This window comes from Schistocerca cancellata, chromosome 3, assembly GCF_023864275.1.
Source record: "Schistocerca cancellata isolate TAMUIC-IGC-003103 chromosome 3, iqSchCanc2.1, whole genome shotgun sequence".
In the NCBI taxonomy this organism is placed as follows: domain Eukaryota; kingdom Metazoa; phylum Arthropoda; class Insecta; order Orthoptera; family Acrididae; genus Schistocerca; species Schistocerca cancellata.
In genome coordinates this window covers 617,800,961-617,824,280 of record NC_064628.1, presented here as the reverse complement: position 1 = coordinate 617,824,280, position 23,320 = coordinate 617,800,961, and positions in this window count along the sequence as shown.

Below are 23,320 nucleotides of genomic sequence, written 5' to 3'. Positions count from 1 at the left end.
CAGCACTCCTCTAAAGATAAGGGAGGCTCTTTGCAGTATATTTCTCCGTGCTCCATCACTTTTTAAACTATTTTTTCGCCCCACACCGGATTTTACGTGTTTATTTTACATGTGCAAGCAGGGTGAATCTGAACCTCAGTAGCTTTGACTCGGATAAAGATAATAAGGAAATTTTCAAGGATATTTCAGATCTGGATCTTAGGAATACATCGTAAAAATTTCGCAGTTTGTTGTGCATAGCCCTCTTGGAATCTGTGGTTCGAGTTTGGTTCGAAAAAATTTTAAATATCGCTTTTTGCGGTTTTCTGAGGAACTTTCCATAAATTAAGGGAGCCTCCATCAGCCCATAATGCCCACCGTAAACCACACCTAATTCAAAACTAGCAGGAAATATGTAATATTCATACTTTGACCCTGTGCTGTAGGATAGTAACACTATCCTTTTGTCGGGCATACGAACAGTCCCTAGCCCAAGGACTATCCAAAACACTTAACCCTACCCGTACGACCTGTAGAACCCACAGTATGAGCCCCAGAAGAATCCCATTTTTATGGGCGGCGTTTTGGAACATATTAGGTAGTGCATGCCTTCTCACGCGTGCTTACAAGGAGTCAGGATTCGTGGCGTCAAAGATCATGGAGGCGTACCCATAGAAGAGCAGGAAGCCAGGTTTTTGTGACATCAGAGGTCTTGTAGGAGAGTCTATAGAGGAACAGGAGACCAGCCGTTGTGACGTCAGTGGCCAGGGCAACTGGCCTGTAGAGCAGGAAGCCAGGTGCACAGGTCCAGCCAGTGCATACCGAAATTAGGCGTGCTAGAACATGTGAAATGGTGTGGTCTATTAAGAATTCCTCTACTAGGAAAGATCCCGTATCGTATGGCTTTCGAAAGTATTCTCAAGGAGTTCGCGGATAAAGCTGTACATACTTAGCAGACGTCACTGATGCCACATCACTAATCGCCTAACACCAACAATTCCCTGTTGTTCAGGAAGAAAATTACCGACCCATGAACTCGGTGAGCTCACTCAGCACAAATGTTGAACAGGTGATTCTAACTGACTCACTAGCCGCTGCATCAGCAACGATATCCTAAGGTCAGAGCAACTCTGCTTCAGCAACCACAATTCGACAACACGACAATTCCTCTGCGTATATGGACACATAACAAACAACAAGAACATCAACCAGGCAACGAGGACGGTATGCTGGTCATCGGAAAGCCCTTCGTCGATCTCTGGCACATTGGCCTCGTCAGCAAACTCAGCGACGTTAGCTGCCCCCATGGACTCGTATGTCCCATATATCCATATCTTACAAACATGTTTCCACACCGTCATTCAGGGCAAACAATCAACACTACAAGGTACGCAGTCTGACGCAGCCGAAACACCGCCGTGCTAGCACAAGACTGGAAAACATCAGACATAACTAACGACTACAGAAAGCTGTCAGAACTGTCGAGCCTGGACAATAGAAATCATATGTTAAACGTGGACAAATGCGAGGCAGTTCTGTTCACACGTAGACCAAAACAACTGCAATTTGTAGCCTTTTGGACTAGTTGCATTGCATATGTCTTTTAAGAACATTATTTAATTACGATTCCAAAAACACTGTAAATTAGATTGTTTTATACCTTACAGTAGGCGTATTTCAACAAATAGCCATCGTCATGTTATCTGTAAGTAAACGGTACATATTTTTGGTGCAATGTTTCTGACATAACAGGTAAATATTAATTATAAAACGATATTAAATTTTTTTATATATGTGAAATGGATTTGACATCCACACGTTATCATGGTTCTGTTGCTGTCTCTTTGTTTTAATTACACTGTATTAGTGTTCACAAACTGGAAACGAAATTATCAATATACTCGAACCTAGGCATATACAAAATTCAATGCAAAGACTGCCATAAATTCTACATAAATCAGACGGGTAGAAACTCCAGTATTAGATATCGCGTATACATTAGATACAACGACAATAATCGACCTACCTTCTTCCGCCCCCCCCCCCCATGAACCATGGACCTTGCCGTTGGTGGGGAGGCTTGCGTGCCTCAGCGATACAGATGGCCGTACCGTAGGTACAACCACAACGGAGGGGTATCTGTTGAGAGGCCAGACAAACGTGTGGTTCCTGAAGAGGGGCAGCAGCCTTTTCAGTAGTTGCAAGGGCAACAGTCTGGATGATTGACTGATCTGGCCTTGTAACAATAACCAAAACGGCATTGCTGTGCTGGTACTGCGAACGGCTGAAAGCAAGGGGAAACTACGGCCGTAATTTTTCCCGAGGGCATGCAGCTGTACTGTATGATTAAATGATGATGGCGTCCTCTTGGGTAAAATATTCCGGAGGTAAAATAGTCCCCCATTCGGATCTCCGGGCGGGGACTACTCAAGAGGATGTCGTTATCAGGAGAAAGAAAACTGGCGTGCTACGGATCGGAGCGTGGAATGTCAGATCCCTTAATCGGGCAGGTAGGTTAGAAAATTTAAAAAGGGAAATGGATAGGTTAAAGTTAGATATAGTGGGAATTAGTGAAGTTCGGTGGCAGGAGGAACAAGACTTCTGGTCAGGTGACTACAGGGTTATAAACTCAAAGTCAAATAGGGGTAATGCAGGAGTAGGTTTAATAATGATAGGAAAATTGGAATGTGGGTAAGCTACTACAAACAGCATAGTGAACGCATTATTGTGGCCAAGATAGATACGAAGCCCACGCCTACTACAGTAGTACAAATTTATATGCCAACTAGCTCTGCAGATGAAGAAGAAATTGAAGAAATGTATGATGATATAAAAGAAATTATTCAGATAGTGAAGGGAGACGAAAATTTAATAGTCATGGGTGACTGGAATTCGAGTGTAGGAAAAGGGAGAGAAGGAAACGTAGTAGGTGAATATGGATTGGGGCTAAGAAATGAAAGAGGAAGCCGCCTGGTAGAATTTTGCACAGAGCACAACTTAATTATAGCTAACACTTGGTTTAAGAATCATGATAGAAGGTTGTATACATGGAAGAACCCTGGAGATACTAAAAGGTATCAGATAGATTATATAATGGTAAGACAGAGATTTAGGAACCAGGTTTTAAATTGTAAGACATTTCCCAGGGGCAGATGTGGACTCTGACCACAATCTATTGGTTATGAGCTGTAGATTAAAACTGAAGAAACTGCAAAAAGGTGGGAATTTAAGGAGATGGGACCTGGATAAACTGAAAGAACCAGAGGTTGTACAGAGTTTCAGGGAGAGCATAAGGGAACAATTGACAAGAATGGGGCAAGAGATACAGTAGAAGAAGAATCGGTAGCTTTGAGAGACGAAATAGTGAAGGCAGCAGAGGAGCAAGTAGGTAAAAAGACGAGAGCTAATAGAAATCCTTGGGTAACAGAAGAGATACTGAATTTAATTGATGAAAGGAGAAAATACAAAAATGCAGTAAACGAAGCGGCAAAAAGGAATACAAACATCTCAAAAATGAGATCGACAGGAAGTGCAAAATGGCTAAGCAGGGATGGCTAGAGGACAAATGTCAGGACGTAGAGGCGTCTTTCATTAGGGGTAAGATAGATACTGCCTACAGGAAAATTAAAGAGACCTTTGCAGAAAAGAGAACCACTTGCATGAACATCAAGAGCTCAGATGGAAACCCAGTTCTAAGCAAAGAAGGGAAAGCAGAAAGGTGGAAGGAGTATATAGAGGGTCTATACAAGGGCGATGTACTTGAGAACAATATTATGGAAATGGAAGAGGATGTAGATGAAGATGAAATGGGAGATACGATACTGCGTGAAGAGTTTGACAGAGCACTGAAAGACCTGAGTCGAAACAAGACCCCCGGAGTAGACAACATTCCATTGGAACTACTGACGGCCTTGGGAGAGCCAGTCCTGACAAAACTCTACCATCTGGTGAGCAAGATGTATGAAACAGGCGAAATACCCTCAGACTTCAAGAAGAATATAATAATTCCAATCCCAAAGAAAGCAGGTGTTGACAGATGTGAAAATTACCGAACTATCAGTTTAATAAGTCACAGTTGCAAAATACTAACACGAATTCTTTACAGACGAATGGAAAAGCTAGTAGAAGCTGACCTCGGGGAAGATCAGTTTGGATTCCGTAGAAATACTGGAACACGTGAGGCAATACTGACCTTACGACTTATCTTAGAAGAAAGATTAAGGAAAGGCAAACCTACATTTCTAGCATTTGTAGACTTAGAGAAAGCTTTTGACAATGTTGACTGGAATACTCTCTTTCAAATTCTAAAGGTGGCAGGGGTAAAATACAGGGAGCGAAAGGCTATTTACAATTTGTATAGAAACCAGATGGCAGTTATAAGAGTCGAGAGACATGAAAGGGAAGCAGTGGTTGGGAAGGGAGTAAGACAGGGTTGTAGCCTCTCCCCGATGTTATTCAATCTGTATATCGAGCAAGCAGTAAAGGAAACAAAAGAAAAATTCGGAGTAGGAATTAAAATCCATGGAGAAGAAATAAAAACCTTGAGGTTTGCCGATGACATTGTAATTCTGTCAGAGACAGCAAAGGACCTGGAAGTGCAGTTGAACGGAATGGACAGTGTCTTGAAAGGAGGATATAAGATGAACATCAACAAAAGCAAAACGAGGATAATGGAATGTAGTCGAATTAAGTCGGGTGATGCTGAGGGAATTAGATTAGGAAATGAGACACTTAAAGTAGTAAAGGAGTTTTGCTATTTGGGGAGCAAAATAACTGATGATGGTCGAAGTAGAGAGGATATAAAATGTAGACTGGCAATGGCAAGGAAAGCGTTTCTGAAGAAGAGAAATTTGTTAACATCGAGTATAGATTTAAGTGTCAGGAAGTCATTTCTGAAAGTATTTGTATGGAATGTAGCCATGTATGGAAGTGAAACATGGACGGTAAATAGTTTGGACAAGAAGAGAATAGAAGCTTTCGAAATGTGGTGCTACAGAAGAATGCTGAAGATTAGATGGGTAGATCACATAACTAATGAGGAAGTATTGAATAGGATTGGGGAGAAGAGAAGTTTGTGGCACAACTTGACCAGAAGAAGGGATCGGTTAGTAGGACATGTTCTGAGGCATCAAGGGATCACCAATTTAGTATTGGAGGGCAGCGTGGAGGGTAAAAATCGTAGGGGGAGACCAAGAGATGAATACACTAAGCAGATTCAGAAGGATGTAGGTTGCAGTAAGTACTGGGAGATGAAGAAGCTTGCACAGGATAGAGTAGCATGGAGAGCTGCATCAAACCAGTCTCAGGACTGAAGACCACAACAACAACAACACCTTCTTCCGTCGCTTAAAAACCGAACAACACAGCAGATAATTTAGAACAAGGTACCCGGTAACCGTTAACGTGTTACGGACTGCGCCGACCGCGGTGGTCTAGCGGTTCTGGCGCTGCAGTCCGGAACCGCGGGACTGCTACGGTCGCAGGTTCGAATCCTGCCTCGGGCATGGATGTGTGTGATGTCCTTAGGTTAGTTAGGTTTAAGTAGTTCTAAGTTCTAGGGGACTTATGATCTCAGATGTTGAGTCCCATAGTGCTCAGAGCCATTTGAACCATTTGTTACGGACTGCAGCGAGTTAAAGTAATTTGGACCATCCCAGTGCCAGAGGCATGCCAACTGGAATTAGCTCCATGGGCAGGCCAGCCACCGTAGGTTTATGAGATCTGCTGGCACACATGTAACGCTGCAGAGGTTTCAGCTTTTCTGTATATTTGTAGAGTAGAATAGTTGCAAACACTAACCTTGTCCATAGCATAAGTCTTTAAAGAAAGTATGTAACTCCAATTGTTAATGTAGTAACACGATTACTGTATTTGGGATAAAGGTGTTTTTTTCTCAAAAAAAAGAAATAGCTGCAAGATTCTACATGTAATATCAAAAGGATCGCTATTGAACTTTTGGAAGAGACGGAAATCTATTTACATAAGCACGACTACCTACTAAAAATACTTAGCAAACTGACCTAAAACACAAAAAATACGACGAAATCTTTATTGAAATTATCAATCAAGAAAACTGGTGCAGACACAAAACTTCGAAATAGTCAGAGATTGCACAAGATCAGCAAATACCACTAACAAAGATTACCGAAATTTCAGAATGATAAAGAAAACCATGGTGGTAAAAAAATTCGGGAGTTGTCATTCCATCACAAACTTGAAGCCGCCATCTTATGTAGCAGAAAACATTAGGTTCACCCCATTTATACCACGAGGGTTTACCGCGGTGATACTTCCCCGTGACATCACTCTGATGAACCCATGCCGAGTTTCGATCGTTGGAAATAACTGTCGACTTTCGTGGTCGTATCCCAAATAACACCTGGTGCTTTGATTGTGTGGAGACGTAGTTGTTTCATAAAAAGTGCCAGCTCGTGTCCTGTACGAGTGTACATTTCAATAATCGTTCACTTTTTTGGCATACACAAGATACAACAGCACGCCTTGCTTCTTTCCTCATTGCACACGTTTATGTGCTAACAAAGAACTCGTAGGTACGTTTTTTGCAAACTTAAATATTAGAAAATTTTGTGATACGAGCTGAAAACTGAAAATGTAACGAACAAGAAACAGTACCAGTAACGAAACAAGCGTTGGTTTCGGAGTTCCATCTTCATTTTCTGTCTATATAAATAGAATAAATGTGGACTTACATGGATTACGAAAGGATTCTCTTCGCATCATAACCTTCTCTTCTTGGTTATTCGAAATCTATCACGAAAAGACAAGTTACATTAACAAGACCACGTGTGTCGCTTTACTAGAACAAATACGCATTCAAAAACAGAAAAACGTTCAAAACTGCTTTCCTGACACTCTGTTATTCATTTAATCACTGTAATTTTTAATATTTAAGAGAGCTGTTGCGTGCACACGACAGAAATAATGAACAAGAAGCAATTGTAAACAGTATTCTGCTAATGTTTTGGGCTATTTAAGATGGCTTGAAAACAACGTACAGCATAAGTCTATGGCACCATCTCTCTCATTTTTTTTACCTCCATTTAGAAGACTGATTGTAACCATAAAATATATCACTGGTATATCTGTCAAATAAACTGTTACATAATTATTACTGTAAAGAAAAGGAAGGCACTCTCAAATAACCAACCTAGTATTACTCCAAGAACACTAATGGAGTGTAATTAAGACGGAGAGGCAGTGAAAGAGGCGCGAGAAAGTATGGACGTCGAACCAGTCTGACGTATGTAGCAATTTTTAACACTATTTCTATTCAATATTTACCTATAATGTTAGAAACATCGTAGCAAAATTATGACCATTTACTTACGGATAAACTAATAATGGCTGTTTACCGAAATAGGCGTGCTGTAACGAATAAAACGTTTTGTTTCAGCAGAATTTGGTATCGTAACTGTATAGTAACCAATATTACAGATTAATTACACTAAATGCATGCCCAACATGTTTCCATGAAAACCTACGTACCTTGGTGTCTGTTGTGAACCAGAAACCCATTTTTTTCGGACGAGGGGGGGGGGGGGGGGGAGCAGACAAGTACAACACGTCGCTAACAAATTTCTCTAGAGGCTCAAACAACTCTATCCAGTGTTCATGAAATGTACACCGAATAGAAAGGTGTGAAGGTTCATATGCATATGCATATGATGACATACGCTGCGGCAGTGAGGAGTTACACAACTCCATCACATCTGTGACGCCTGAAGGTCATACAGAACAATGTGCTACGAGTCATAAACAATACTCCACGATGTGCGTGCACCGCGGACTTACACAATGAATTTCACCTGGAAACCCTCGTGGAGGTATCAAGACTGACCGCGCGACTGTACAAGTACACGAGATACTCTAACAATCTTTCATCCTAAATCTGGGAAACTACTATCACAACCATAGGTGAAAGCATAATCGCTCTAAAACTCTTTTACTGAGAGATACATCATGAACCAAAGTTGGTAACAAGAACAATATAAAGAATAACAGGGAAGGTAAAGGCGCCAGAGAGGCAGTTCTGACGTTGCAGTTGATAATGGAAGCAAGACTGAAGAAAAATCAAGACACGTTGATTGCATATATCCATCCGGATAGAGCGTTCGACAATGTAAAATGGTGCGACATGTTCGAAATTCTGAGAAAAATGGAAGCAAGCTAAAGGGAAAAAAGATGAGTAATATACATTATGTACAAGAACCAAGAGGCATCAATAAGACAAGAGGAAGAACGAAGTGTTCAGATTAAGGAGGCTGTAAGGCAGGGATGTAGCCTTTCGCTAGAACAGTTCAACCTATACATCGAAGAAGCAATGAGGGATATAAAAGAACGCTTCAAGAGTGGGATCGAAATTCAGGGCGAAAAGCTGTCAATAATAAGATTCGCTGATGACATTGCTATCCGCAGTGAAGTGAAGAAGAATTACACGATGTGTTGAATGGAATGAACAGTCTAATGAGTACATGGACTGAGAGTAAATCGAAGAAAGAAGAAACATTTGAAAAGTAACAGAAACGAGAAGAGCAAGAAACTTAATGTCAGAATTGGGGATCACGAAGGAGATGAAGTTAAGGAATTCTGCTACGTAGGTAGCAAAATAACCAATGATGGAGGGAGCTAGGAGGACATAAAAAGCAGACTAACACTGGAAAAAAGGGCATTCCTGGCCAAGAGAAATCTGCTTGTGCTGAATATACGTCTTAATTTGGGGAAGTAATTTCGCCGGCCGCGGTGGCCATGCGGTTCTAGGCGCTGTAGTCCGGAACCACGCGACTGCTACGGTTGCAGGTTCGAATCCTGCCTCGGGCATGGATGTGTGTGATGTCCTTAGGTTAGTTAGGTTTAAGTAGTTCTAAGTTCTAGGGGACTGATGACCTCAGATGTTAAGTCCCATAGTGCTCAGAGCCATTTGAGCCGTTTGAAGTAATTTCTGTGATTACACATTTGAAGCACAGAAATGTATGGTACTGAAACATGGGAAAACCGTAACAGAAGAGAATCAAAGCATTTGAAATGTAGTGCTTCAGAATAATGTTGAAAATTAGGTGGACTGGTAAGGTATCCAATGAGGAGGTTCTCCAGAGAATCGGCGAGGGAAGGAACATGTGGAAAACACTGACAAGATGAAGGGGCAGGATAATAGAACATCTGTGAAGATATCAGGGAATAACTTCAGCGGTACTAAGGGAAGATATAGAGAGTAAAAACTGTAGAGGAAGACAGAGATTGGGAGTAACTGAGGATATAGATTGTAACTGCTACTCCGAGATGAAGAGTGTGTTGGCACATCTATCGCCAACACACGGGTCGGCAAAGATGTAGCACGAAGATCGACAGTAGGCTCTGGACCAAGAGCGCCCATCACGAAAGGGGCCAGAGTCACCCCAACAAGCCGCCAACGACCTCTCGACAGCATGTATTTAGGGCGCTGCCGCTGACCAGACGGCCTCACTGACTCACATTCCAGTTTGGTATCCGTCAGTTCGACTACAGAGTGGGTGTGGTTCATCTCAGGTTACGACAGTTCATAGCGACTATAGCGAGACTTAAGTTTGTAATAGCAAGATTACTGATATTGTCTGCAGGAGGACTATTACTGACGAGGTTGTACCAGAACCCATAGACCCTATTCAAGTTACGTATCCTGTTCATGTAAGTACAGGACCGTATAACCCTTGTGTGCATTTGTGTTGTAGAAAGACGGTACCAGCCACTCATAACAACATCCACTTCCTTGCTTCCTTGCGGTACAAGACTCTACAAAGAGACTGGCACAGGACAGGAATCTGTGGCGGGCCGCATCAAACTACTTAGAAGACAAAGGACATAGAAAAGATCCTCCTATGGCACACAGACAACACAATATCGGCGAACCCTTGCATCACAGCAAACTGGACAGGCACCGCTAGCCGCGGTCATAAGTCCTATAAACCCTCAATGACAGCTAAGACGAACACACATAAACGTGAAGAAAACCAACACGACTTTGTACACCGAGCGGACAATTCCGTAGTCAGACTGACAGCTCTGATGACGACTTTGGCATGTTACAGGTACGCTGATGCTGAACATGGCCAGGAGACATCGTTGACGTCCAGAAACAACGGTTTCTGTCCTCTCCGAACATTTTCGTACATCCATGAGTGAACAGACGCTGCTGGAAACATACATCTCCAATAAACATAGTGTCCGCCCAGACTGTCGCAGAGGTTCTATCCCCATTTCGTTTGTAATGTCACTTTTTCCCTCTGCCCAAAAACCGCGTAACTCTCCAAGATGGTGTAGTATTAGTGGTTGATTGCACCTACGGACAATATTATAGTCCCTCATGCTGTGAATCTTCAATATAATTACACTACTGGCCATTAAAATTACTACACCAAGAAGAAATGCAGATGATAAACGGGTATTCATTGGACAAATATATTATACTAGAACTGACATGTGATTACATTTTCACGCTATTTGGGTGCATAGACCCTAAGAAATCAGTACCCAGAACAACTACCTCTGGCCGTAATAACGGCCTTGATACGCCTGGGCATTGAGTCAAACAAAGCTTGGATGACGTGTAGAGGTAGAGCTGCCCATGCAGCTTCAACACGATACCACAGTTTATCAAGAGTAGTGATTGGCGTATTGTGACGAGCCAGTTTCTCGACCACCATTGACGAGACGCTTTCAATTGGTGAGAGATCTGGAGAATGTGCTGGCCAGGGCAGCAGTCGAACATTTTCTGTATCCAGAAAGGCCCCTATAGGACCTGCAACATGCGGTAGTGCATTATCCTGCTGAAATGTATGGTTTCGCAGGGATCGAATGAAGGCTAGAGCCACGGGTCTTAACACATCTGAAATGTAACGTCCACTGTTCAAAGAGCCGTCATTGCGAACAAGAGGTGACTGAGACGTGTAACCAATGGCACCCCATACCATCACCCCATGTAATACGCCAGTATGGCGATAACGAATACACGCTTCCAATGTGCGTTCACCGCGATGTCGCCAAACACGGATGCAACCATCATGATGCTGTAAACAGATCCTGGATTCATCCGCAAAAATGACGTTTTGCCATTCGTGCACCCAGGTTCGTCGTTGAGTACACCATCGCAGGCGCTACTGTCTGTGATGCAGTGTGAAGTGTAACCACAGCCATGGTCTGCGAGCTGATAGTCCATGCTGCTGCAAACGTCGTAGAACTGTTCGTACAGACGGTTGTTGTCTTGCAAACGTCCCCATCTGTTGACTCAGGGATCCAGACGTGGCTGCACGATGTGTTACAGCCATGCGGATAAGATGCCTGTCATCACGACTGCTAGTGATACGAGGCCGTTGGGATCCAGCACGGCGTTCCGTATTACCCTCCTGAACCCACCGATTCCATATTCTGTTAACAGTCATTGGATCTCGACCAACGTGAGCAGCAATGGCGCGACAAGATAAACCGCAATCCCGACAGGCTACAATCCGCCCTTTATCAAAGTCGGAAACGTGATGGTACGCATTTATCCTCCTTACACGAGGCATCACAACAACGTCTCACCAGGCAACGCCGGTCAACTGCTGTATGTATATGAGAAATCGGTTGGAAACTTTCCTCATGTCAGCACGTTGTATGTGTCGCCACCGGCGCCAACCTTGTGTGAATGCTCTTAAAAGCTAATCATTTGCATATCACAGCATCTTCTTCCTGTCGGTTAAATTTCGCGTCTGTAGCACGTCATCTTCGTGGTTTAGCAATTTTAATGGACAGTAGTGTACTAATCCTTTGGTAGAAGTGACAGGAGAACATTTTACGGTGGTCATCAAGCAAGTGTGATCGCGGAGGGGCTACACTTTTACCTTTTTAAAAAGCAGAACAAGAAGAGCAGGGCAGGCAGTGAGCATGAGCACCCAGTGGTGACCAGTCGTGTGGTAGCAACGGCCGGTTCGGTTTGGCGGAAGTGACAGTTGAGTTTCGCATGATAGCTAGCAAGTGTTGAACAGTAGCTTGAACGGTGGTTCGACCACGTTAATCAATCGCAGAGATGTTATAGAACCCATTAAAATCATTTATATTGCGAGGAGCGCTCGACAAGTAAATCAACATTATTTTTCTCGGTCAATTTCGGTTATAAAAAGGCGGAATTTGCTGTGGGACAGCGTGGAATATTCCCGCTCCAGCTTCTACAGTTTCATGAAATGCCAGTAAGTGACGGCGATATATGTAGCTTTCAAAATAGCGTCTGTAACAAGGTGCTTTCCAAGCCGACATCTGTCACTGAATATCTCTTGTTGGAAAAACACAGAATCGCAGATACTCACAGGCGCTTGCAGAACGTCTACGGAGACCTGACACTGAATAAAATAGTGGTTAGTCGTTGGGCGAGGTGTCTGTCACCATCGCAAAAACATCGCGCAGTTCTGTCCGATCCCCCGCGTGACGGCCAGCCACACACGGCTGTGATTCCTGCAAAACGAAATGTTTCTCCATGACTACGCAAGGCCTCACGCATATCTGTGACCTGAGGGACAAAACTTCGCTGGACTGTTCTTCTCCGCCACCTTACGCTCTGGACTTTGCGCCTTCCGACTTCCATCTATTTGGCCGAAATAAGGATACACTCCGCGGGAAGCAGTACGTGGATGATGGGGAGGTTACTGATGCAGCAAGACGTTGGCTCCGACGTCGTCCAATAGCGCGGTACCATGCGGGCAGACACGCTCTCCAAGTAAGGTGGGGTAAGGTCGGCGAACTAAAAGGATATGTGCCAAAAAATAGGATTTTAAAGCCAAAAGAGTGAGCAAATCCTGAATGCATCCAAAAGAGTGAGCAAATCCTGAATGCATCCAAACTACTTTCCAAACAAAAAATGTGTTACATTACTTATAGAACGCCTCTCGTAGAAGACACAGAGTGGCAGAAGTAAGACTGTTAGGGTGGATCCTGAGTCTTGTCTGTTAGTGAAATGGCATCGAAAGACACTGTTGTAGGCATACAATTTAAATCTTCCAGAACATGTGAAAACAGTGCACAGTTCGGTTTACATTTATTTGGCCTCCAGAGTATTAAACCATCGATAACACATGGTTGCATTTCACACTGAATTGTATTATCTTCATCTACATCTACATACATACTCCGCAATCCACCATACGGAGCGTGGCGGAGGGTACCTCGTACTACAACTAGCATCTTCTCTCCCTGTTCCACTCCCAAACAGAACGAGGGAAAAATGACTGGCTATATGCCTCTGTAAGATCCCTAATCTCTCTTATCTTATCTTCGTGGTCTTCCCGCGAAATGTAAGTTGGCGGCAGTAAAATTGTACTGCAGTCAGCCTCAAATGCTGGTTCTCTAAAGTAGCGATTCACGAAAAGAACGCCTCCTTTCCTCCAGAGACTCCCATCCGAGTTCCTGAAGCATTTCCGTAACACTCGCGTGATGATCAAATCTACCAGAAACAAATCTAGCATTCCTCCACTGAATCGCTTCTATGTCCTCCCTCAATCCGACCTGATAGGGATCCCAAACGCTCGAGAAGTACTCAAGAATTGGTCGTATTAGTGTTTTATAAGCGGTCTCCTTTACAGATGAACAACATCTTCCCAAAATTCTACCAATGAACCGAAGACGACTATCCGCCTTCCCCACAACTGCCATTACATGCTTGTCCCACTTCATATCGCTCTGCAATGTTACGCCCAAATATTTAATCGACGTGACTGTGTCAAGCGCTACACTAGTAATGGAGTATTCAAACATTACGGAATTCTTTTTCCTATTCATCTGCATTAATTTACTTTTATCTATATTTAGACTTAGCTGGCATTCTTTACAATCACAAATCCTGTCCAAGTCATCTTGTATCCTCCTACAGTCACTCAACGACGACACCTTCCCGTACACCACAGCAACATCATCAAACAGCCGCACATTGCTATCCACCCTATCCAAAAGATCATTTATGTAGATAGAAAACAACAGCGGACCTACCACACTTTCCTGGGGCACTCCAGATGATACCCTCACCTCCGATGAACACTCACCTTCGAGGACAACGTACTGGGTTCTATTGCTTAAGAAGTCTTCGAGCCACTCACATATTTGGGAACCAATCCCACATGCTCGTACCTTAGTTAGGAGTCTGCATCATTCTATTCCATCATGGAATAGAATGACCATGACAGCAGTTGTTTTTTAATTTTTATTTCTGTGACAATGATTTTATATCAGCTGGTCTGCTTCATGTATCGTTATATCCAAATGGTTTATGCATTTTAAGCTACATTCAGATCCGATGATGTCACCTTTAGTGTGTTGAAACCGGTCGTCTACTAAACAGTGTTTAAGCGATCTTGGCTTTTGAATTATTTTATATTGATTTATCAGGGGTCCAGCTAGGAGCCAATTGTGGGTGAAGTGTGACGGACAAGGCGTTTAGTGTGAAGTCCGTTGAGGGGCCCGTATTTCTCGTGGGTCCCGGCGTAGTGAAATGTCAGGGTGCGGTCCAGTATCTGACTCCGAACTGCTGGATGGGCTGTGGAGATGGCGATCAGTCCAGCGGAGGAGGCGGCTGAAGCGGTGTTGGCTGCCCGGGCTGGGCATTCAGGCAGAGGTATCTACTTTGCGGCCCGGTAGAGGCAGAGTTACGGCGATGACGCAGACAGACAGACTGGGCGTCACGTTCTGCCCAACAGGCCGAACAGTGACGAGCTGATAACCCGTAGTTAAATGCTGCTTCCGTGCACTTACGCGAGATAAGCATGTCTTGTCGAGTTATCTAAACTGACTTCAAGAACCGGCTGTCGTAAATGGCAGTGGGTCAAGTTGCAGTTCTTCCTTGTTACCGGCCTGGCTTCATCACGCGGAAGGCGGTGATAAGGAAGAAGTACATGTCCACTCACATCGAGGGTCGCTGAATGGCAACGGGTCGGCTCCATTATGTGGCCTTATTGCTGTTCCCGGTTTTGACTTCTGCTTCAATTTCTGCTGTAGTTTTATCCGTTACAGTATGAGGGGAATGCATAAATGCATATTTACAGATATAAGAGCCCAAGCTGTCAGAATTTCGCCCTTCCAAAAACTACATTTAGAAATTAATTGGATGGTTTTGATTTATCAAGTCACACAATTTCTGAAATTTCATCATAAAGCATAAAAATGAACTGTGCGGATCATTAAAAGCAACTGATTTTGCCAATATTAACATTCACTTTATAAAGGTGAATGACTTTGGTTAATAAAAGAGAAGATGTTCATTGAAGAAGGTGTCATGCCATGTCCTCATAAGGTCCAACCGTTCACAGTCAAATTTGGGGCACGAAAATAAAATGTGGTTTATATTAGCTTCCGATTCACAATCAGACTCGCATTCAAGAGAACTGTACATGTTGACCCAATTTAGATTGAGAGGAAAAGAAACGTGGCTGAAGCGGAGTCGAATGGTAGTGGAAATTGTGGATTACTCCAAATGTGTCCTCGAAAATCACGGTTTTGTAAGGATTAGAGGTTGTACCACTGTATAACAACCACCTTTCGTTTGAAATAAAAGTTTTCTGGGTATGGTACCGCGGTATAATGTATAAAACTATTGCTGCTGGAGAAAAACCAATGTTTCGGCCACTGTTGCAGCGGCCTTCTTCTGGGTCTTCTGAAACGTTGGTTTTTCTCCAGCAGCAATAGTTTTACACATTATGACGCGGTACCATACCCAGAAAACTTTTGTGTCGTCTGACTCTGGCCGCGGAAGCCTACGAAATTATATCGCCTTTCGAATGCTGGGAAATGTTCTACATTATTTTGCCATTCTTCTTTCCATTGCCCTTGAACTTACGTAAGTAATCCGTGTATGGTACCTTCAAATCAACAAGAGTGCCTTTAGATGCAGTTACTTCGCTAATACGTCAACTTCCTCTTATAGTGCATGTCAAAGTGGGAATGCACCCACAGCAAACGGATAGTTTGCCCCATCCGTTTAGTGCGAATATATTCCAAAACTGCGTCTACTACGCAGGGTGTCCGAGGTGGAATGGTCAGTTTGACAGGTATGATCATTCTAAGCAAAATGGGCTCTAAAATGCATACCTAAAGTGCTGTGAGCACTTTTTCAGTAGAATACTTGTGTCTCACAGTACAGAAGATGAAGAAATGGTTCAAATGGCTCTGAGCACTATGGGACTTAACATCTATGGTCATCAGTCCCCTAGAACTTAGAACTACTTAAACCTAACTAACCTAAGGACAGCACACAACACCCAGCCATCACGAGGCAGAGAAAATCCCTGACCCCGCCGGGAATCGAACCCGGGAACCCGGGCGTGGGAAGCGAGAACGCTACCGCACATATACACTTTAAAGCTCTTGTTTACTAGACTTTGGTTCAAATGACTGGCGATATGCTCAATCGCAAGGTTGCTGATGCCGCGAGTTGTTTTGGGACTGGCCACCTCTGGCTTCCTCTTTCGTCGTATCGCTGTCCGGCAGTTTGGCAGTTTATTAATGTTACTTTGAGCTTTGAGTCTAAGGATTTCCACTGGTAATTGTTCCCCTGTTAAGGTCCTTGTCTCTCTCTCTTTTTTTTATAGTTTTTTCACTTCTGACGGGTTTGATGTGGCCCGCCACGAATCCTCTCATGTGCCAACCCCTTCATCTCACAGTAGCACTTGCAAACTAGTCCTCAATTATTTGCTGGATGTATTCCAGTTTCTGTCTTCCTCTACAGTGTTTGCCCCCTACAGGTCCCTCTAGTACCATAGAAGTTATTCCCTGATGTCTTAACGGATGTCCTATCATCCTGTCCCTTCTCCTTGTTAGTGTTTTCCACATATTCCTTTCCTCTCCGACTCAGAGCAGAACCTCCTCATTCCTTACTTTATCAGTTCACCTAATTTTCAGCATTCGCCTGTAACACTACATCTCAAATGCTTAGATTCTCTTCTGTTCCGGTTTTTCCACAGTCCAAGTTTCAATATCATATACACCTGTGCTCCAAACGTACATTCTCAGAAATTTCTTCCTCAAATTAAGGCCTATGTTTAATACTAGTAGAGTTCTCTAGGCCTATTCGTAGTGCTTGTCTGCTTCTGATGTCCTCCTTACTCCGGTCGTCATTGGTTGTTTTGCTACCTATTTAGCAGAATTCCTTAACTTCATCTACTTCGTGACCATTAATCGTGATCTTAAGTTGCTCACTGTTCTCATTTCTGTTACTTCTCATTACTTTAACCTTTCTTTGATTTACTCTCAGTGCCGGCCGCTGTGGCCGTGCGGTTCTAGGCGCTTCAGTCTGGAACCGCGTGACCGCTACGGTCGCAGGTTCGAATCCTGCCTCGGGCATGGATGTGTATGATGTCCTTAGGTTAGTTAGGATTAAGTAGTTCTAAGATGACCACAGATGTTAAGTCCCATAGTGCTTAGAGCCATTTACTCTCAGTTCATATTCTGTGCATATTAGACTGCATATTCCATGCTGCAGAACATGTAGTTCTTCTTCAAGCTCACCGAGGATAGCAGTGTCATCAGCCAATCGTATTATTGATGTCATTTCACTTCGAATTTTACTTCCACTCTTGAACATTTCTTTTGTTTCCTTCATTACTTCTTCAACGTATCGATGGAACAGTAGAGGTGAAGACTATATTCCTGTCTTACCCCCTATTCGATCCAAGCAATTCGTTCTTGGTCTTTCACTCTTATTATTCCCTTTTGGCTGTTGTACATATTGTATATTATCCGTCTCTCCCTATTGCTTACCCCTATTATTCTCAGAATTTCGAACATGTTGCACAATTATCAATCGTTCGTCAGAATTGCCTCTCTGGCCCCTTTACCTTTCCTCAAGCCAAACTGATCGTCATCTAACACATCACTCTAACAAAATAATTTGTAAAAATTCCTCTGCAAGTCATGACCAGTTACTTTTATAGTGACTCGTAGTGTGTTTAAGATTATTGTACTGAACTAAATGTTTCGGGCACTTCATTCTTGCTTAATATTCTCCCCGCCCGTGGTGCTAGTGTCGTACGAATTTCAGCTTAACCTTGTTTATTCATTCAATGCATGTCCATGTTGTAATATGTATTCGTTTTAGTTATGTTTTAGATGTGTGGCCTGGTCGAGTCCTCAAGGTATTTATAGAGGCCGTTAATAAGGAGAAATTGGTTAGTTGCTCGCTATTTCCCTGTCTGAGGTAAGGTCTTGTACGGCTTTTCTTATCTGACTGCATCCGCCTCGGGCCGTACGTTCGTCGCTCAACACCCAAAAATTTTGGGGCTGCTATTTGATATTTCTCGCTGTCTCTCAGGGCAAGCGTTTATAACTGTTTTCAGTGGAATTGATTCATGTTTCAAATTTTATTAAATTTGGTTTGTCTCTTTTAGAGATTTTGCTGAATGAATTTGTTCAGTACGTTGTTTAATGGATACTCAAATTTTAACATAGTTGGAAGCAAGTTGATTTAGTTTGTTTTTTAAAATTTGTCATGTACTAGCACCTAATTGAAGGGGCTTAGGTGTCTCTTTATTTTGTTTCGGGGACCACTACATTAAATACAATTGTGTTGCTTTACCAGTTTGGTTTTGTTAAAAATCACGTGTTATTCAGTATTGAATATTTGTCCAACACGTTATACGTCAGTTCTATAGTCGTTATAAATGTCAGTCACCGCTGCATCAATTTAGAATTTTTAATTATTTCTAGCGTTCCTTAAAAACATTGGACTGTGAAGCACAATATGTGAACTTGTAATGTCATTAACTGTTTTACAATTGCTCGAATTCTTTCGGGTAAATTAGCCTTTTTTCAGTTGTGATTATCTCTTTTTTTAAAAAAAATCGAGTTGTAAGACTTGATGAACGGTGTCGTAACCGTCCTTGTAATATTCCTGGGGATTTCAGATGGAACGATAATAAGACGCTGGGGAAAGACGAGCTATAATATACAGGGTGAAGCAAAATTCACGCACTAGGGTTTCGCAGCGCATCTCCTCCCACGCCAGTGATAAAAAAATGTCCGTCACAAAATTTCGTCCGACGAGTACATCCGGCAGAAAAAGGGCGTTAAAGAGTGGAAATCTGCAACACTGTAACGACATGTAGGGTAACTATCTCTGTCAGTAGACAGTCTTTGTGCTAGCATGCAGCAGGTCGATGGTTCGATCCTGGGTTGAGGCCTATGTTTTTTACATGGTAAATTTAGTGCAGGTGGTACGGTATCTGTCATCTTAATCATCAACAGTGACTGCAGCGGGTCCTCTGGAAAACACACTTACATACTACAATCGTAGAAATGGAAGATTGGTCAGCTTTGAATGAAGCCCTTTTCATGTCATGGAATTTCACAATTACCTCGTCCACTAGATGCGAAGCCTGTTTTCTCTGTATCCTCCTCCAATCTTCCCAGAGATTAGTAGCAACTATTATTCTTGCCTAGTTCAGGTCCATACATTTCGTTAGGGCCTTACGTTACCAATAGGACTACTAATGTGGTTTGCAAATAATGTCCAAACTCGGTTACTATTTGTATGTGTAATCACCATGGTACCACGCCTTTCAACACTGAGTCTGGTAACCGCATGCTGTTTAGTACGTATTTTAATGCATTATTTTTATTATTATTATTGTTATTATTCTATCGACGGGATTATGGAAACATCACCAGTATTACCGTTAGGGACACAGTGTAATTCGAAACAGAACATTTCACAATTAGCGATGTCAGTATGAATCATACAGAACAATATCTGTCAGAGGGGTAAAGCGCATTACATGGAACAAGCTCATCTTTAGCATCTCGAAATTGATTTTGTTTTTATAGTTATTCTGTCCTATGACAGGTCATTTGCTTCAATTGTCTATTTCTTATTTATCTAACCACGTATTTGTTACGTTCAGAGTTACAAATTGTTGTAAATTTTGATACATGTGACCTAAGAAACGGCGTATGCTATAGTATGAAATGTCAGAATGAAATTAGAAAATTAAAAAAAAAGTGCCCCAACGCAGGATCGAACTCACGACCTCCTGTGTGATCAACCATAACTTTGTCTTCCACACCAATGTGCAGCGCTACTAACATGTGCTGGCAAAGATACTTACCATACGTGTAGTTACAGTGTTGCCAGATTGCCACTCTTTAACGTCCTTTTGCTGCCAGATACACTCGCCGGACGAAATTTTGCGAGATACATTTTTTTATCGCTGGCATGTGAGGAATCTCACTGAGAACCCCGAGTGCGCGAATTTCGCTTCACCCTCTACAATTATTTGTGTTCACGTGATGCCTGCAACATCCCGCTCTTTCTGCTTATTGGAACCATGAATTACTGTGTGAATACTTTCGTTTTAAAATTTCTGCGGGAAAGCATGGTCTGTAGCATAGTGTAGAAGGTCTTCCACCCTAAGCTGCTGAAGGAACGTAGTAGGTACGTTGGTCAGTATCGATGGGAAGGGTAAGTTTTCCCACATTCAAGACGCGGTGATGGTCGAGCCTCTACAACGGTACTTCCTACAACCTTTCCGTTATCGACGCAATGATGCGAGCGAGCACACGGAGAAGACTTACTTTTCGGCTGGCCTCGTACGCGAACATGCACTCTTGACCAGTCTGTTTGGGTTATGTATTCAGGTATTCAAAGTGCATTCTAAATTCGTAATTCTGTTTAATATATCTCTTTCAACTGTGCAATGTTAGGGAGAATGATTCGTGTCACTTTGTTTCTAATTCTTTTTACCAATTTTTGAGTGCAGATAGTAAGTTAGAATGATGGGCGTTGTACCTTTTGAACTGCTTCTACGTGGACTTATAATATCATGTAGTTAGGTTTCCATGAACTGATAGCCTATTAAATATAATGCGAATTTTCTCTCAAGGTGTTCTGTATTCAAAACGGCTCTGAGCACTACGGGACTTAACTGCTGTGGTCATCAGTCCCCTAGAACTTAGAGCTACGTAATCCTAACTAACCTAAGGACATCACACACATCCATGCCCGAGGCAGGATTCGAACCTGCGACCGTAGCGGTCACGCGATTCCGGACTGAAGCGCCTAGAGCCGCTCGGCCACTCCGGGCGGCGGTGTTCTGTATTCATTCCATCCTAATTAACATTATTTAACAATAGTTACGGTATGACAGCAGTTCGGATCCCTTTTCGCTTGACCCCCAAGTCTTCCTAGTGTGGAATTGAGACTCCCATCAAGTAATTGAGCGTTGAGTGCATGCATCCTCCGCATTTGTTTCTTGCTCCTTCGCAGCCTTCCTTTTTGAATCCAACGACTTGCGGTTTCGGAAGCTGCGCGAATTCTCTTTGTTTCAACAAGGCCAACATGTGTGATCCACAGCCTGTATTCTTTCTTTGTTAGCCGTTGCTTTACACAGTTGTTCATATGGTAGAATGAATACCTATATGCGTAAGGAATTTCTTTCCGCTCTCAAATTTGTAATTCATATTTACTTTGAAACTTCCTGGCGGATTAAATTTGTGTGCGGGACCGAGACTCGAACTCGGGATATTTGCTTTTGGCCGGCAGGTGGTAGAGCACTTCCCGCGAAAGGCAAAGGTTCCAAGTTCGAGTATCGGTCCGGTACACAGTTTTAATCCGACAGGAAGTTTCATAATGAGATTTTCACTCTGCAGCGGAGTGTGCGCTGATATGAAACTTCCTGGCAGATTAAAACTGTGTTCGAGTCTCGGTCCGGCATACAGTTTTAATCTGCCAGGAAGTTTCATATCAGCGCACACTCCGCTGCAGAGTGAAAATCTCATTCTGGAAACGTCACCCAGGCTGTGGCTAAGCCATGTCTCCGCAATATCCTTTCTTTCAGGAGTGCTAGTCCTGCAAGGTTCGCAGGAGAGCTTCTGTAAAGTTTGGAAGGTAGGAAACGATGTACTGGCGGAAGTAAAGCTGTGAGGACGCGGCGTGAGTCGTGCTTGGGTTGCTCAGTTGGAAGACTCGGCTCACAGCCGTGTTAGCGTGCGTAGCTGCTCAGCGCGTCGCCCGACGCTCCTCCCGGCGGTGTTTACTTCCGCGTCGCGGTGTCTGTGTCTATCGAGTCCAGTACTAACGTACTCCACAGCGCACTCGTACCGCCGTGCAACGATCAAAGTAACGTTTCAGGCCGAACATCCACGACCCAGAGCTTTCGAAGTCGAACAGTTCATACGAGAGGATCTACGTTTGAACCCCCAGGACGTAATCGGCATACATTTTTCCGTCACTGGAAGTGTTGTCTACATCAAGATGTCGACGGAGGAAATTTGCACTGACATAATTCACCGCCATGCCACCGGACGAAAAAAAAAATTTTAACACACTGATGGACATATAGGTGCTGTGACAGTCGCCCATGCTGGATTCGGTCTCCGGACATTGCGGGTGTTTGTGCTCCCGTTCGATGTGCCTCATGATGTGATCATTGCCGCTTTCCAACCATATGGCACTGTCTTGGGTCACGTCGCGGAGAAGTGGCAAACATTTACCACCTACCCCGTACTAAATGGCGTCCGGTAAATAAAAATTGAGCTGACGAAACATGTCCTATCGTACCTGCTGATTGGCGGTGTGAGGGCCATCGTCATGTACGATGGACAGCCACGAACGTGCGCAGGATGTGGCCAGGAGGGACATGTACGTTCCGAATGCTTACACCGCCGTTTAATAAAGACACCGTTACGTGAACCCAGGCTTCGACGGTCACGATCTTACCCATCACCTACGCCAAGGTTGCACAGGACCCCGCCATGCCACTCCCGATTGCACCAGCAGCATCGTCAACGCCACCCGCCGCAGCACAACGCGCAGACGACACAAGCACGGCGTCGCCTCCAGTGCTCGCTTCAGGACCGTCCGGGTTGCAGACCGAAACCGTTGATCCTGTTGGAACCGTGGACGTCGACCTCGGTGTCGTGCCGACGTCTGCCTTTGTCCAGACAGGTTCGGCGTCAGACGACGGACGACCGCATTCTGATTCAAAAGGCCACATCAGAAAACAGCGGTCGCTTCGCAAACACAGGAAACGACGACGAACGCCTTCCGATGACGCCCTTTCTCAGACAGCCCCGCGAGATGTCGACCTGATGTCTGACGGTGATCCCACACATTGCGTCCAGTCACGCGATGTGGCAGCAACAGGCGCCCCTCCATGACGCCTCCTCTCCCAGCCGGGGACGTGTCCTCGCCGTTGGCAACGAATGATGACGGCGGTCCCCCTGCCGCTCATGATGCGGAATCCACAACACCCGTTGAGGAAGTATGTGACGGTCACATGTCCACATCGTCAGCTTCCTGGGCCGATGACGTTGAAGAAGATGCGGAACAGACTGCCAGCGT